The sequence below is a fragment of the Schistocerca cancellata genome, chromosome 1 (assembly GCF_023864275.1).
Source record: "Schistocerca cancellata isolate TAMUIC-IGC-003103 chromosome 1, iqSchCanc2.1, whole genome shotgun sequence".
In the NCBI taxonomy this organism is placed as follows: Eukaryota; Metazoa; Arthropoda; class Insecta; order Orthoptera; family Acrididae; genus Schistocerca; species Schistocerca cancellata.
The window spans coordinates 820,578,882-820,591,958 of NC_064626.1; the positions used below are offsets into that span (position 1 = coordinate 820,578,882).

General features: G+C 39.9%; 1 protein-coding gene across 1 annotated transcript in view; it reads left to right on the forward strand.

Annotated features, from left to right (window-relative positions):
- The window catches only part of LOC126188363 (centrosomal protein of 290 kDa-like), a 188,143-nt gene that overhangs the window by 112,835 nt on the left and 62,231 nt on the right, over nt 1-13,077 (forward strand). The window lies entirely within an intron of this gene.

Here is a 13,077-nt window from a genome sequence, read left to right on the forward strand (position 1 = left end):
TGTTTGGGGGGGGGAGGTAAAAATTGTATAGGGAGACCAAGGCTTGACTACAGTAACTAGGTTCAAAGGGTGAAGACTGAAACATTTTTGTAGAGACGAAAATGCATGAATAGTATAGGCTAGCATAGAGAGCTGCATCAAATCAGTTTTTGGACTGAAGACCACAACAATAGCAGCAGCAACAACAACAGTTTACATCCTTGTGAAGTTATTTCTTGTTGAGAGCACAAACCTCATTTCTCATTTAATTTAATTTATTCAGCCATAGACAATTTATGCCCTTTCCCTTACCCTTTTCTTGAATTATATCATATGAACTAGGGATGAAGGGCAACATACAGATTCCACATTCCCAGATTTCTGTAAAGTGCTTGACACAATGCCCCACTGCAGACTGTTAATGATGGTACTAAGCATATGGAATAGGTTCCCAGATATGTGAGTGGCTCAATGACTTCTGAAGTAATAGAACCCAACACATGGTCTTCAATGACTATTACTCATCAAATATGAGGGTATTGTCAGAAGTGCCCCAGGGAATTGTGGTAGGATTGCTCTTATTCTCTGTATACATAAATGACATGACATACAGGGTGAGCAGTGATCTGCAGCTATTTGCTGATGATGCTGTGGTATGTGGGAAGATGTTGTCATTGACTGACTGTGTGAGGACTCAAGGTATCTTAGACAAAATTTCTAGTTTGTTTGATGAATGGCAGCTTGATCTAAATGTAGATGAGTGGGAAAACAACCCTGTATTGTTCAAACACAGCATTTGTAGTGTGCTAATTGACACTCTCATGTCAATTAAATATCCTGGCAAAGCATTGCAAAATGATATGAAATGAAATGAGCATGTAAGGGAATGTAAATTGTTGACATTAGTTTATTGGGAATATTTTCAGAAAGTGTGGTTCGTCTGCAAAGGAGACTGAGTGTAGAACACTAGTGTGACCCATTCTTGAGTACTGTTTAAGTGTTTGGGATCCCCACCAGTTTAGGTTAAAGGAAAACATCAAAGCAGTTCAGAGGTGGGCTGCTAGACATGTTACTTGTAGGTCCGATCAACTCACGAGCATTGTAGAGATGCTACATGAGCTCAAGTGGAAATCTCTCCAGGGAAGAAAACATTCATTTCGTGAAACACTACTCAGAAAATTTAGAGAATCGGCATTAAAAGTTCACTGCAGAATGATTCTAGAACTGCCAACATACATTTCACATAAGGACCTTGAAGATAAGAGAAATCAGAGCTCATACAGAGGCATGTAGATAGTCATTTTTCCCTCACTCTATTTGTGAGTGGAACAGAAAAGGAAGTTCTTAGTAAGCTTCACACACAGTGATTAACGAAGTAGTACTTAGACGTGGATATAGTAACAAAATGTCGCCTATTATGGGTAAAATGTTTACATTTTCATAAGGCAGTCAAGCCACAAACCATGACACAACCTTACAGCTTCAGTTTTACCAGTATCTTTTCTACTACTTTCCAAACTTTACAGAGAGATGAATACTTCACTACAGAGTGGAAATTCACTCTGAAACAAATCACTTAGGCTGTGGCTAAGCAATATCTCTGTGGTACCCTTGTTTCCAAGAGTGTTAATCCCTCAGGGCATGTGAGAGAACTTCTCTGAGGCTTGGAAATTAGGAGAAGATGTACTGGTGGAAATGAAGTGGTGAGGAGAGGTGACTCATGCTTGGATAGGTCACTGATAGAGCACTTGCGCCTGCAAGACAGAGATTCTGGGTTTATGTCTCAGTCTGGCACACAATTTTAATTTGCCAGTTAGTTTCAAGTCAGTACACACTTCTCCGCAAAGGTGAAATTCGTTTTGGAAAATACATGCAGTCAGAAATAAGTTAGGAATCTTCTTGTCCATGTAGTATTAGGGAATATATATGAACATCGGTAGCATACCACTACATCAGAATCAGTGTGTCTAGAAAAACTCAATGTATTTTTTTGTTCTGGAAAACTCAGAGAATTTTTGCAGTTTGCCTCCAAACCCTTGAAAAGGCACGACACCTGATTTGCTGTGGGGCAAAGGCATTTTGCTTGCCTTCTGTTTGCTTTGAAGCAGTACTGTGTTCACTGTTCACCCTCAGCTCGGTGCTTATTTATTTCAGCATCCCCCACACCCTCCCCTTGCACAGTCCAATGCAATGGCCTGTCAGTCCTGCCCAGCCTAGCCATGGCCAGCAGTGCTAAGCCATGCTGAGCCAAACTGTGTGGAGGTTTGTTGTTGTTGATATGTAATAGCTTGCATGTCTGTCACTGCAGCCTGGCTGCACATCCCTGGTTTTTTATGCCACAGAATTGTGCGTTTGTGATGCCATGTGATCAACAAGGCGCTGTGTAGAGTATTGTGTGGTTTGCATTTGTATCTGTTCCAATACAAGTATTGCTTTTTTGCTAACACAATATGATGACAAAGGCATGTCATTTTAGGGGAGTTTTAAGTGTATTACAGTCTATCTGTTTTGAACTAGGGCATGATAGGTTTGCATACAGTACATTGTGTTGGATGTATACCAAAAATGTCTGTTGTTGCATGTCAGCAGCTACCAATCTGATTGATTTTGTGTATGAATAAGATTGATTATAGAGCTTTAGTGGTAGACATAAAATATTGCCATTAGAACACTAACAAGCATGCCTCGATCTTTTGGCATGTAGCGGTTGGTTATCATTGAACTAATGCCTGCAATGGGAATGGTTTGACATAGGTGGCCTGAGGACAAGTGGGGACTGTAGGAGTAAGGGAATGGTGCAGTAGGGGCAAGGCTTTGTGTCATTTCTCTCCTCGTTAGGTAGTGTTTCTGATGTTGCTGTGGGTTTCAGTTGCTGTAAACCACTTCCAGTTAAATGCAGGCAAGGAAGATATTGTTACCTTTCTTTCCACCCAGTCAAGGAAGGGTATAGGTGAGTAGCTGGAGTGGAGTTTGCTCACTGGAAAGAAAGTAGGTTGCAAGATTTTTGGTGCCTTTCTGTATTTGTGAACTCTTTGATACATCTCATAGTACAATGTAGGTGTGATACTGTCTAATGTATACATTAATTCAGGGCTCATTTGAAGAACTGAAAGTGTACATTCAATCCTAGTTGGACAGAGGATCAAGAATTTTGGTCAGTACCGCAGAGCACATCTGGAAAATTCAGTGTTTGGTGAATGCTCTATAAAATGATCTTCTCCCTCAGCAATATAGACAAGAAGGCCTTGTTGCATGCAAGTGGAAATAAGATTGCTGAACTTGGAGCTGCTAGGAACGTAACAGTACCTACATCCATGTTAGTCACTGCAAGAAGCCATGCCCCAGTGCTACTGCATCAGATGTCACCACTGCTGGGCGTATTCAGCTGATCATCAACTGCGATGACGAAAGGGCAGATGTAGAGGCAGAGTGAGAGAGAGTGAGGAATGGGGAGGTATTTTTTCTCATTATATCATTTTTTTTCAATTATTTTATTTAGTTTCTGGTTTTAAATATTTATCTGATCATTAAGTAATTGTTTATTGTGTGTTAATGATTTTTGCGTATGGAAGTTTTCTTGAAAAGAGGGACGGTGTTTCCAAGCAAACTTTTGTATGTACAAATTATAAACACACAGTAAACAGTTACTAGATGACGAGATAAATATTGGAAACCATACATTATTTAAAATAATTGAAAAAAATCATGTAATGAGAAGAAGAAAAAACCTTTTCCATTCCCACCCCTCATGCCCTCTCACTCTACCTACCCCCCCCCCCCTCCCACCTTTCATTTCACCTTTTGCTCCTCACTCCTTTTCCTTCAACTCACTCTCCATCTGCCACCCACTACACTGCATTCACTGTTCACTCATATTTGCCTGCCCACTACTCGCTAGTGAAATCTTCAATTGTATTACTATTCCTTCATTTCTCCTACACCTTAAATAAGTAAATATTAACATAAAAAAGTGGCATAACACACATATATGAATTGCACAAGAAGAGAACATTTTCAGACCAAAGGAAAAACTAGCAGTAAAGTTGGTGACACTAGACAAAACACATGAGACATGTTTAGTCAGAAAGATGCAAGCGAACTATAGTGGTGCTACATTATGTTGGGTTTCACATTAAGAAATGCGTAGTTCTGCAAAGCAATGTGGGATTAGACCAGAATCAATAGTGCCAAACAAAAGATTATCTCAAAACTGTGGAAGTTGATGATATTTCCTGATGTGAGTGAAAACCAGGAATGAAATACTGTAAATAAAAATCAACATGTTTTGTAAGAAACTGTTTTCAATCTAGAAAGCAAGCCAAATCATAAATATCTTTCATTACAGACCACTGATCGTATTTCAGTAAAATGAAAAGCCTTTGGTGACAAAAATACACATTTTCTTCAACTGCAATGACAGATTTAAAATATCTTCAGTATTCATATAATTTATTTAAAAACATTCTCTCCCACTGAGCTGAATGCACCAGTGTTACAGGCTTCCCTGCAGAAGTTTTGCACCAATCAATGGGTGGAAAATAAAATTTTGGCAGCCAGTGCTCAACAAATATTAACAGCTGTTAAGAAGTACAAGAATGTATAAAGAAGGGACAAAAGGACATTAAACTAAAACCAAGGTTACTATTGCAGTTCATAAGAGTCATAGCTCCCAAGTAGTGTGTCAGTCTGTGAGGAAGAAATTGCTGAGAGCTCATATTGCTTTTTTGAGACTACGACTGTTTATGACTAAATTTCAGTCAGATGCCGCCTCAGCTCCTTTCCTCTGTACCTACTCCCAGTCTGTGGTCAGAGAATTAATGAGATTTGTCAAACCAGAAGTTTTGAAGAAACAGACAATCTTCAAAATAGATCTGAGTGACAACATAAATCTATTTTGGCCTCAGAAAATGGACTTAGATACAGAATCAGAAAAACCATTGTCTGTGTCATGTTTCAGAGAAAGATATGTCAGTGTTCCGGAATGAGTGCCTTGCATTTATGAAGAGTATGGTATCAAAAATTCTGGATACATCACTCCTGGTGATTTCCTTTACACAGGGCATCACATGGTAAGACACAGAAGTGGCAATTAATACTGACCTTAAGAAGGTGTAATGTAAATTGATAGATAAAAAAATCTACTCACTAAGCAGCAGCAAGAGAACACACACACAACGAGGTTTAACTTTTGCAAGCTTTCGGAGACATTGGCTCCTTCTTCTGGAAGAAGGTTTGAATGGGAAGGAAGAGGGGTTTCAAATCTTCTGACACGAGAAGGAGTCACTTGCTCCGAAAGCTTGCAAAAGTTAAACCTTGTTGTGTGTGTGTTCTTCTACCATCACTTGGTGAGTAGATTGTTCATCTACCCATTTACATTATATTGTCAGTAACTGATTATTTTCATTGTAACCTTATGAAGAGATTGTTAGGCTTAACATTGACACATTTCACTAACTTCAATCACTTTGGTGGTCATGAGCCCTTTGCCATTACCTTTTAATTCCAAAATCTTAGAGATCAGGTCAAGGAAGTTTATTCTCAAGGAATTTGATGCAGATCATGATTGCATCGATCAGATCATCATGATCATTGGGGAAAGACTGAATATGAAAACCTGAGGAGGTTTATAAAGCTTGCTTCTATTCTCTTCCATGGTGATGCCAACCTTGTAAGAGGTTTCTCTGACTGCTCACCAATTCTGGTCAAAAATTTGACTGAAGCCTCTCTCATAGCCCTTTGTATCATTCACAATGCAGTCCAGGTCACTGGGGGTATTGAATCTGTACCCCTCTCAAACTTTTAATCCATAGTTTACAAAATGCACATGGGCGGTACAGTGAAGCAATAGCAGGAAAAAGGATGACTGAGAAGCTGTCAAAAGAAAATGAAAGAAAGAGGAAAGAGGTCAGAGAAAAGGTAAGAGAGCTACAAAGTAAGGAAACAAAACTCATGAAAAGTGCTGAGAAAGAGGTTTGTTGGATTGAAGAAGAAGTTCCATCACTAAAATATACTTGCTTGAGACTTCACTTCATGTTCTGTTTATGTACGTACCAAATTACCCTGTTACTATACCTTCCATGTTTGTATTGTTGAAATTACGTAGATTTGAATTTTATTCTTGCATCTCTCTGTAAAAAATCAAATTTTTGCTACATATGATTCTCATGTCGTATATAGATCTAGTATGACACCTGAGAATGTGTAACGATCTGTGTCCTTTTGAAACAAATTGTCTAACCTGAGATTAATGATGTCAGCTGCAGCTGTTGCATTAGTATGGAACTGTATACATATTGCGTTACTGGCATTCATAAACACGTTTTTGCCAGTGAAATAGTTAAGTATGTTTCTTTTCTGTACTGTATGTCATTTTTACGTCCAGTTCATCCACGGTCTACTATTTGTTACAGTGGATCAGCATACACAATTATCTTGTTTTCGACTGCTGGTGGGTTGTCATTTGTGTATAAATCTAATAGTAGTGAGCCCAGCATGAACACCTGTAGCACACCATGCTTAATTTCTTGAAAGTCAGAGGAAATAGTAGCAACTCATGCATCTATTTTATGTTTTGTTGCTACAAATTTCCCTAACAGGATATTGTTAGATACAGTGGCAAAAGCTTTAGAAAGATCAAGGAAGAAACCACAGACATCATTTAGTTTTTACATGCATGTATGAAAGAACAGACACTGTTGATGTACCACAGCTGTACAAAATACTTCAAAATTTTTTCAAGGACTGTGAATTCCTTGACATCATCTGTATTAAGCATAGATCTACTACCCAATAGTGACATATAAAAATTTGTGCCTAAGTTATTAAGACAATTGCTCACAATTCGCGGGAAATTTAGGTTCGAGTCCCAGTCTGGCACAAATTTTCATATGTCACTATTGGGTATTAAATCTGTACCTAATATAGCCAGAGAATAAATTTTGATTTACCTAGTTCCTCCAAGTGTGCTAATATCAAACGTTACAAAATATGCTGTTGCTGTTTTATTTGAACCAGCCTGCTGTGTCTCTCAATGAAATTTATGATTCTGTCTTTCATGACCATGTGATTGATTTGGCTAAAACCAATGTATGATGGGTAGTCATGAAGTTACAGTTATCACTTGGAAGAAATCAAGCTGTGACCATGACGCTTGGTGATGGTGCTGATCCTTCTGTACATATTCACCCTTCAGTGCAACTCATTTTTCTGAGTGATGCTTGACTTGACAGAAACCTTGGTTGTAGGATTCTAGATTTTGGGCTGTTCAACCTCTAAAATCAATTCATTGTCAGTCTGAAAAATGCCTGTCATGCTATGGTTTTTTCACCTGGAAAAAGGGGAAAGAATCATTGGATGGTATCATCAGAATATGGCGTGAAACAAACTTTCGTAACTCAAAGAAACGGCATATGTGACTGTGTCCTATGCAGAATGAGCTGGGGCATTGATGTGAAGCTAAGCAATTATACAATTCATTGCTAGTTGACAGCCCAACATGGTAACACTGATACCCTACTCAGGCTACCTATAGGGCCAGATCCTACATGTATTTTCAGGAAGAGTAGATTGATGACATCCTACAGAACAAATTACAAGATGAAGAGGAGGCAATTGCCCTAACACCAACCACTTATGAATACCTTTTGATTTGTACTATAAATTATGTAATTTAAGAACAGTATTTGATAGGGTATATTTTGGGTACCAGTCATCCTAGAATCAGCCACTTAGGCTTTATTTTCTTGTTTCATTAGCACACATTTGGCACCATAGATTATATTTATGAATTCTGAATAATTTGAGTAGTTTATGTCATGTGTGAGACATTTTTTGATGTTGATTTGTGACCAGATCTGTCCACTGGTCCACTGGGCAATTAACATGATGGCTTGGTAGTGACCAGTCATGTGGTGGAAAGTTTTGGTAATGGCAGCTGAATTTGTGTGGTGGCCACCACATGTTGAACTGTAGCTTGAGCAGTGGATCAATCACCTTAATAAACTGCATAAAAACTGTGGTGGTGTTCAAATAAATTTATGTTCTGAGTTATGATGAGATCTGCAGCTGGTTTGATCAGTGGGGGACTTGAGGGTAATTATTAGTATTTTGTTAAGTAATCTGTTAGATGGATATGTGAAGTGATTTTTGTCTACAGTAGAATGATTTGTGCCAATTGTGCAGTGCACCTGATCAGATATAGATGAAGTTCCCTTGTCTCAATGGAACATGTAATTAGGCTGAACTTAAATTTGACACAATAAATTTTTGTTAAAACATAGAGGATCCTGAGTGTTGCCTTTGAAGAGTGGCTGGTGGAGACGATGACTCTGACACCACTCTTATGAATGCAGTTGTATTCAGTGGGGCGAATGGTGGTAGTGACGGACTGGAGGGCTCAGTGTAAACACTGTAGATACTAAAGAAGGCTTCATTTAATCTCTGCACATACTTCATCATGGCTTGGTGAGGCAAAACACGCCTCACTCTGTTGAGCATGCCAGGCACTAACGTAGAAGCAGCAGCTTCTGGCCTCGTGTCAGGATGCTGCATAGGTGACCCACAATGCTGATTCCAGGCCCACAAATAGTCAGTGGCCTCTGTAGGCCACGGTTGTGATGTCAACAGTGCACCTTCTGCTCTGTTAGCATGGCCGCTTGGTCCTATAAGTGGCCTCCACAGTGGCATTTGAAGACAGAAGTGCATGGGATTCGACCTGATGCTCTCTCTGGTATGAGTTGGATGGTGGTTTCCAGTGTGGCATTAAGTCCTGGGGACGAAACTCAGAGCTGGTGGCCAAGCTGTGTGTGACAGTTTGGTGGTGTTGTGGCACCAAGTCCTATGAGGAACTTAGAGCTGGCAGGAGCAAGCACAGCCTGGTCTTGAACCCATAGCTGCTGCTGGCAAAATCCAGTTGTCTCACTGTCCGACATGGCCCTGGTGTTGTGGTTGTGCTGCTGGAGTTGGTCAATGAGAAGTGCCTCTGCCTCAAAATTCAGCCATATGCTCTGAGGTGCATTTGTTTAATTAAAACCTGGCACCTAGTCCCATCATCCATAATAGGAGATTTACTCTGGTGTGCTGACATCGACCTGCCTTCTACAGTCATTACTACTGTGCAGTGCAGCTTTCCACTGAACATGGCTCTCACTATCCCCTTACATGTATGTTTTCCTGACTCTCATGCCGCCACACTGCAGCTACCAGCTGCAGCTGCTAGTGCAATATTTCACTGCAGCTTTCTCACTAATTCCTATTGTGTTTGCTAAAAGACTGGGTAGCAGCAGGCTGCGGTGGCCAAGCGGTTCTAGGCGCTTCAGTCTGGAATTGCGCGACTGCTACGGTCGCAGGTGTGAATCCTGCCTCGGGCATCGATGTGTGTGATGTCCTTAGGTTAGCTAGGTTTAAGTAATTCTAAATTGTAGGGGAATGCTGACCTCAGATGTTAAGTCCCGTAGTGCTCAGAGCCATTTGAACCATTTGAACTGGGTAGCATCACCCCACGCCCCCTTCCATGGGAAGACCCAGCCCCCCGGACCTTGCTTCAGCCCAGTTCTCTGTTGAAATTACCTTCCCCCTTAATCTGTAAAACAAGTGCATACTATTCTGTAGGCTAATCTTAACTACTATATAAGTATTATATTATTCTTCAATTTTGGAAATTATTTTTCATCCCTGCACAGAGAATCCAGTCTACAGAAACTAGAATTAATCGTGAATTGGGTTTCTTCTCGCTCATCATTTCAAATACATAACAGCTAGGCAGAGCAAAATCAGAGTAACTACAGCACTAGAAATTGTGATACTCAACGTCATGGTTACCTGATGTCTCCTGTCCCGAAATTGTTTTACATGCTGCAACAACTGTTCTGTAGTGGTATGCTCCTCCTGTGCTGTTATCATCTACTTAGCAAAGAGTCCAGGCTTCACTCCCAGATGTCATTAAGGAAGGTAAGGTTCTATTCGGATAACATCTCTAGAGTTCATCTGGCCAGTACACCTGTGGCTGTGTTACATTCAAGAGAGTAACTCACATCGTAGAAACTGCTATATGAAACATAGGTCTCTTAGTATCACACATAGTCCTGTTGATTAACAATCCACTACCTTGTAACTCTAAACATTTTGCCCGCATGAGCTTTCCTTGCTCATAGCAACTACTGAACACTACTATGTTGTCATGTACTGACAAGGGGAGGCCGTGACATTGGGATCACGGATTTATTTCAAATTTCATACACGTTTAGTAGGCCATTAAAACAATATAATGTGAAAGTAGTAAGGTGCACTACTCTGACAATTCCAAGAAAATCACAAGAGAAGTTTTATGCATCTGTTATGTATATGATGTATCTAGGCGAAAGTATCAACTATAAGAAGTAATTGTGGTCGTGTGGTTAGCATCAGCACATTGCAAGGGGGTCATGGACAAGGTGACGGTTCGAATCCCGATAACACTTATTTTTTAATCTATACTTTTTTCATCACAAGTAACACTATTTAATTTATTGGCATTTGAGAGGTAATATAATAAAAAAGCCATATGCATTTTCATGAAGTTGTAGTGAATTTCATATCATATTTGACTATTTATTATTTGTAAATTTTCAAGGATGAGGGACTAGCTTGGAAAGCCCAAGTGAAACCTCAATAAATATTGATGTGAATGACTTATTCACAATCAGTAATATAGTAAGTCACAGTGTACCAGACCACGAGAGTAATGTAGAGTTACTTGTCAGATGTGCTCTCGACATCACGTGTTGCAGGATGTTATTTGTCATACAGACATGGAAAACATAAACTGAAACTTTGTACAAATACATGTCACTTTTTTTTCATTATATTACCTCTCAAGTGTCACATAAATCAAATAATATGATCAGTGACAAAAAAATATAGAATGAAAAATAGGTATTAGTGGGATTCGAGCTGTCACCTTGTCCACAACACTGCTGAAGTGTGAACGCTAACCACAATGACTTCTTACAGTTAGCACCTTTGCACAGATTAAGATTGCCTGAGTAGTACACCTTACTACTTTCACATTATGTCATTTTGTTGGCCTACGAAAGTTGTACAAAGCTTGAAGTAAATCTTTGATCTCAACATCGTGGCCTCTGACATAAACCTGCTCTCTGAAGATACAGTTTTGGTTCAGTCATTTCCTTTTGGCTTGATTTCCACCTGCCTTATCTCTGAACTATTGCATGATACTCCCACCAGCTCAACCTCACGAGTCAGGCATATGGTGACTACCCTGTTCTGACATTGCTGAAACTCACCCTCGGTCATCTCCACATGTCAATCCCTGTCTTCTGCCCCTAGTAGCACAACTTCCTCTCTAATCTGCACAAGTTTTCCAGCTGCCACTAACTTCACTGAATAGGTGTGCACCATGTAACATCTAAACACTGGATGCTTGCTTGCTAAAGGAATCCCCACTGATATGTACAACCATGCATTATCTGTTGCCACATCTACTACCACACCGTGGCAGCAGAACAGCAAGTTATGGCTGCTCAGCTCTGCTACTAACTGTAATTCCAGCAGTAATTTTCCTTGCACTCACCTCAACCCCCACAGATACTGCTCAGGTGACAGCAAGACTGGACTTCTTGCAAATACGTTAACGCCACTGTTGCATCCATGTACTATCACTTAGTGACTGTAGTAGTCACTTGTTATTCTTGTATCTAACACTTGTGTCTTTGTACTGCTTCGAAATCCAAGCTTAGAGTGCTAGTTGAGGCTCTGGCATAATTCATACCTTCCTTGGTAAGCTGTCAAAGCATGCTTATGTTGTTCAACACACTGTTCTCCAGCTTCACAATCTGGATGGTATGCCACTCCATAGTTGCTTTTTTCAACTCCATTAGCACCTTTGTGGCTTCAACTGTTTTATTCAATGTGCTCATGGTGCATGCATCTGCTGTCTCATATATGGTCTTTAGTATTCTACCACCGGCATCTATTCATCTGCTTTTTACCGTGCTGGACTCGTGAGGTACCAATTCTGATCACTTCCTATATCTGCTCCTTTAAATGCGCAATTGCCCCAAGTAACTTCCAGCACTCCTTTGAGGCCTCTCTCAGCATCCCGTTACTATTTTCTAACTGTTATGTCTCTGAAAACACTTCCTCCAACATCCTTATCCCACAATTCCCACACATTAAACACTAAACTGAATTACCACCTTTGAATGGGTAACAGTACTTCTTGTCACCTAAGAAACAGAACTCTTCTCTACAGTTGGTGATCTTGGAGTGCTCCCATTCAACTCCTAATAAGAGATACAGCACTGCAAAACTATTATTCTTCTTTTTTGGTCCTTCTCCCATATGGCAGCCTGAGAAAAAGGACCAAAATCACCTCCCCACCCCTCCGAAGCCTACTGTCTCCAAACAATACAACTTAGCATACTAACAATAAATCCTACGCTAACACAAATATACAACAATATACAAATATAAAACAATGTTAATCCTCTAATATAACAACTAAAATAATCAATATTTGACAAAATAATTTAATTGTGTAGATAAAAAAATCTACTCACTAAGTGGTGGCAGAACACACACACACGCACACACACACACACACACACACACACACACACACACACACACACACACACAAAAGAAAGTTATAATTAGACAAGTTTTCAGAGCCAGTGGCTCCTTCTTCAGGCAGAAGGGTGAAGGGGAAGAAAGAGGGGTGAAGGAAAAGGACAGGAAAGGTCTAGGAAAAGGGGTAGATTTCGGGAAAGTCGCCCAGATTTGTGGGTCAGGGAAGACTTACTGGATGGGATGAGAAGGAAAGACAGACTGCCGAAGACTGCACTGGATGAGATTTGAAAATCTGATAGCTCAAAGGTGGAAGATGGGTAATATGCAAGATAGAGATTCCTGCTTAAACATCGTGTGCGAGTTAATAAGAGTGAAAAGCTAAGTACATCGTATGTAACAGAGGTGGGAGCGGGTCGGTGAAAAATTGGTGGCTAAGACAATGAAAGATGTATAAAGCTAAAACAGAGTGAAGAAAAGACTAGTTATTCTTGAGAAATGCTGAAACAGAAGAAATAAACATAAATTAAGACC